Source organism: Nuphar pumila, chromosome 7, assembly GCF_984573655.1.
Source record: "Nuphar pumila chromosome 7, dmNupPumi1.hap1.1, whole genome shotgun sequence".
In the NCBI taxonomy this organism is placed as follows: domain Eukaryota; kingdom Viridiplantae; phylum Streptophyta; class Magnoliopsida; order Nymphaeales; family Nymphaeaceae; genus Nuphar; species Nuphar pumila.
In genome coordinates, this window is record NC_143255.1 from 99,224,872 (window position 1) to 99,229,980 (window position 5,109).

At 44.8% G+C, this 5,109-nt stretch overlaps 1 non-coding gene across 1 annotated transcript; it reads left to right on the forward strand.

Moving 5' to 3' along the window:
- Positions 1–4,617: 4,617 nt before the first annotated feature.
- Positions 4,618–4,689, forward strand: TRNAD-GUC (transfer RNA aspartic acid (anticodon GUC)). The gene has a single exon. It is a non-coding gene; the product is annotated as a tRNA-Asp (tRNA).
- Positions 4,690–5,109: the final 420 nt, after the last annotated feature.

The window sequence follows — 5,109 nt, forward strand, 5'->3', positions numbered from 1 at the left end:
GACACCCAGAGGTAGTGGACTAGGATGCTGCTGACCCTGTGCTGGACTAATGTAGGAGACCGCGTTTGGCGAAATACCAAAAGATTTGGTAGAAGAAAAAACCTCAAAGACATAATGCGATACAGGGAAAGGACGAGGAACCGAGGAGCCAAGCACCATGTATCTGATTGCCATGTTGGTTCTAACATTAAACGCAATAAGATTGATAACCAGATAGTCATAGCGTCTGGAGGGAAAAATAATAAGGGACGATAGCAGATTCGTCCTTTGTCCATCACGCGCAAGCCTGCCCAACCGCGCCTCCAAGTTGAAATGGCAATTGGTACAAAGAGAAGCAGATACCAGGCCTCGAGCCTGAGAAAAAGCTGACGACTGAACTCCATTAGAGAAAGCATTGCTATCATGGTCAAATATTTGTGGGCTCACCCTAGACAAAGCTCGTGATGGCGAGGATGGCAAAAATTTTCTTTGCTTCCCACGAGCATGCCTACCCAACCGCGCCATCAGTCCGCCACGAGAATTAGCGCAAAAAGAATCAGATGTCGAGCTCTGTGCATTATAAATAGTGAGCGGCAAATCTCCAAGAGAGAAAGCATTGATGGCAGACCCACATTTTTTGGGGCCCACCCCTGGCAGAACTTGCAAAGGTTGGGAGATGCCATCAAAAGCTGGTGAAGAGTCTAACATAGCTGGAGCAATAGACGGAAAAGATAGCCCAAAGTGCTGCGGTTGGACCGGGACCCAGATAGACCCAATCTTGACAGCATTAAATGAAATCGCCGGGTTGTGGAGATTGCCAATCTGCACCCATGGCGAGAAGGATAATTTTTGGGAAGGCCGTTCAGGATTCCGACTTGCCGGATGACGCACCACCCCAGAAAAATCTTTAGAGACTAGATTCATCCCCGATGAATGAGAATGTGAGGGGTTAGATCGTCTTCGCTTCCAGACTGGGTGTCGACGAGAGAGAAAAGATAAGCCACACTTATGACAATCACAGCGTTTGTGGAAGTTCAAAGAAAAACAATTAGCACACCACCAATCCCCCGGCCTTGCATGACTCAACTGGGATCTATAACGAATAGCATGGAAGGAGCTTTGCCAAGTAGATGGGACCTGCTTCCATCCTCGATCGGCAACCCATTCTGGAAGCTCACGAATGAAGAAAGGAGAAACAAACAAAGCCTTAACAGAGCACGCTTCGAGAGGCTCCCGTCTAATAGCTCGCAGAAAAAACCTAATGTCCGAAATACGAACAGAGCCCACATCTATTCATGATTGGAGGGACTCCGAAAGCTTAGAGAAGAACCAACGATTGAGTCTGAAAGGCAAGACGACATCTAATCCCTATCGGCGAAGCACAAAGGCTGCACCCCAGTTGTTCACTGCTTCCTTGATGAAATGTAGGGCTCGCAGGTTGACCCTCAATGGGAGATCGGGAGCAAGTCCCCAAAAACGGCTAGACGAGGGGCGCATAACCGAAAGACGAAAGGCACCAATGAAGGAGCCTACAAAACTCTGAAAAAGGAAATAAACAAGATAGAGGCACACCTGCGAAGGTCGGGGGCTCCAGCGGTGATCGGCACGACCAACCAACGCAGCACAAGATAGGGAAACCTCCGTTCAAGCCTGCAGCTTGAAATGCAGACTTTGACGCCTTCGTGAGACTGAAGCTTGGCAGTTGCAGACTTGCAGTCAGATTGCCAACAACTTGAAGAAGAAGACGGATAGCAGAGGAGGGAGAAAACCCACGTCCGACGAAACTGGAAAACCATCGGAGGCAAACGCCGGCGGTTCCTGGGCTCAGAATGGCAGCATCGGCCTTCCCTTCGGCATCTGCGAAAAAGAGAGAAAACGAATTCGTGGCTCCCACGGGTTTTGCAGCAATAGGCACCGCGCTGCTCGCCAATCCCAAAACTGGAGGGAGGTTGATGCGGTTGGATGTGTGGCTACACGGCTCAAGCAAACACGATCTCCCACCGTGAGGATCGACTTGGGTTAGAGAAGAAAAGGAAAAGAGTGAGGTCGCCGAAATGGTGGCAGTGGTGGTGCATCGTCAGTGGAAAAAAAAATCAGGGGAAGAAGAAGACATCGTGAGCCGAGGGAGGCAGCGCAGGCATGGTGGATGTCGGGCGTCGCTGAGTTGGTGTCTGTAGCAAAACAGAAAATGGAGCGGAGTTGGGGTTGACGGCTGGTGGCTGTTGCTCAGGGCGGCCGTGCACCAGGAGATGATTCCATCGCCAGGACTAGTCGGCAACGGCTTCTATCGCAAAAGATCACAATACACCGGAGATGGAGGGATCGAGAGAGTCAATCGAGAGAGAGAGAGAGAGTCTTCACGGCGTGAAGGGGCTGCTTGCGGCACAGAGAAACTATATGTATCTCAGATGTCGCTGGACACAGGATTCCATGCTTCCATGGATGAAGGAGCAAAGCCCTAAGCTCGATTTTGGGGCATTTTTTTTTTTTTTTTGAGAGAGAGAGAGAGGATGCTGGATTCCAGCCTTAAAAGTTTTCAGTGCAAAATCAACGTGCGGTTTGAGTGGAAGACAAGGAAAAAAAAAGATGGACCAACAATATGAGTGTGGTATTTTGTTATAGTCGCCAAGAACTTTTTATTTTGATTAAAAAATAAGGTTTTTCTAGCTCTAAGGTTCAAGGCAACCATATATAAGGAAACCGACTTATTAACTATTTTTTTTTTAGGTTTTTAGATTAAAAGGACACCTTTTCTAAAGTAGGGTTCCTGTATGATTTACAAAATTTCAATTCCATTATCAAGAGCTTTCTAGTGGTCTTATCATTTCAACACATTATCGCTAGTTTTGCTATTGCTGAACAGCACAAATGCAATTGTTGACCTTCACGATATTCTCAATTTGAAATGTTGGTGGGGGTATGGCGATGTTCTCCACGAGGGTAACACATCACGATTATAGATATGGCCTAGCCCTGCAATAAGTTCATAATAGTCCAAACAGGGCCCGCATTGCTACATATATGAGGATCTGCAAATGCTTGAGCTCTTGCTATCTTCAAATTCAGCATGTGCATCATGAGAATAAATATAAGCATAGAGTGACCTTCCATTTTCATTGAAATACTGTTAGTGGAAGCTATCGCACCATCGAATAGTTTTTTTTTTTTTCCCTGGCAGAGAAATCACCGGTATGATTCAGACGTTCCGTTAGGGTATGAAAAAAAAAATTACCCAACTGAAAAGGAGGAACAGGGACCCTCCTCTGCCCCGAAGACGGCGACGCCCACTGACAATGTCATCGGCGGTTGTCCCCGCACATCATCATCACACAACGGACATTTGGAACATAGCATCTAACAAACATTAAACTTGAAACAGTTAAACCATCAAACATACCCTTACGGTTGACAAACACCACATTGGCCATAGCTCTATTTTGGTGTCCCCGGTGTATTCTTTTCTTCTTCTTTTTTTCTTTTCTATAGAGAAAGCTGGGGTTAAGTCTGACCCCTACCAGTTACACAACCATGTACCATTAAGATTTGAACTTGCAATGTCTTGACACAAGGTGACACAGTACAGACAGGAGCACCCCGTTGGTCCCTATATAAAATTTTATCATTATTCTATCTGGCCAATGATAGATAGCTTCTTGTTGGGTTCATTGTAGTAAGAGAACTACATCTGAAAAGACAAGCCACCAGATTGGACGCCTAATATTTATTCATTGTAACCATTCTTGTATTTTTGTGTTCTATTTACCTTTTTCATTATATTCTCTAGTAGGGTCCGCCTAATCGTGAAAAGATCAGGTGCAATATGATTGCACAAAAAATTGTGCATTAAGCACCTGATCACCCTCCATTTTGGGGACAGGGCCTGTCAGTTGTGGGGGCTAAGGCAAGATGGAGGGCAATCAAGTGCTTAATGCACAAATTTTGTGCCATGTGATTTCCCCACTCCCCTAATCCCAGCTTGCCAATAAAAAAAAAGAAAAAGAGATGCTCGGGTCAGGTATCAAACATGGCATGGCATGTCCTTTAATTTGAACATCATAAGCCAACCCACCTAGCCAGATGTGCATAACCCGTTGACAGGCCCGATTACTTATGTATATATAAATGATCAGCATTATGACAGTAAGTTACATCAACATCATCATCAACATAGCTGGTTGTTCAATTCCTCAGTTGGGGTTTACCAAGCATCCTTATGTACCGGGTTACATGCAATGTTTGATAATTAAGGCATCATGAGAGCAAAGCAGTCCACTAAAGCCATATATATCTTTCTGGATTGTGTTGTCACCTGACCTTATGCCTCGGCAGTACTTGACTAAGAACCACTCTCTGTTTTCATAACCAATTGAGAATCCTTAGTTCATTGGAGATACTGAATGGTCCCATGCTATGTGCTCCAATACTTATTACGTTGAAATGGCATGCAATAAAATGAACAACCTGAAGATACCGATAGTTTTCCCCTTCTTTTTCACAACTTTTTTTGAATAATTTGCCTTGCAGTTAAAGCACGGAGCACCACTTTAAGTCCTGCTGTATGTTTTTGGGCTTCGTGCCATTGGGCCAATTTGTTGTTTTATTAAATAATTATAATATGATTGGATTCAATCTCAACAGGTCGTTGTAGTATAGTGGTGAGTATTCCCGCCTGTCACGCGGGTGACCCGGGTTCGATCCCCGGCAACGGCGTTTTTTTTACTTTTACTTTTCCTTTTTCTTCCATAAAACAAAAAGGACTTTTCCTTTTCCTTTTGGCTCGATATTATCGGGCTTCTTTCATTCTCATGGTCTTCAGGTCCGGATTCAATCTGACCCGTTTGTGCTTTTTGCATGTAAAACCTTCGTCGGATCTGTTTTGGATTTGGGTTTTTGGACTTACTGCTGAAATTTTGGATTTGCTTCGTCGGATCCCCGGCAACGGTGTCTCTTTTTTCACATTCACTTTTCCTTTTTCTTCCATAAAAAAAAGGACTTTTCCTTTCCCTTTTGGGTTGATATTATCGGGCTTCTTTCCTTCTCATGGTCTTCAGGTCCCGATTCAATCTGACCCGTTTGTGCTTTTTGCATGTAAAACCTTCGTCGGATCTGTTTTGGATTTGGGTTTGGACT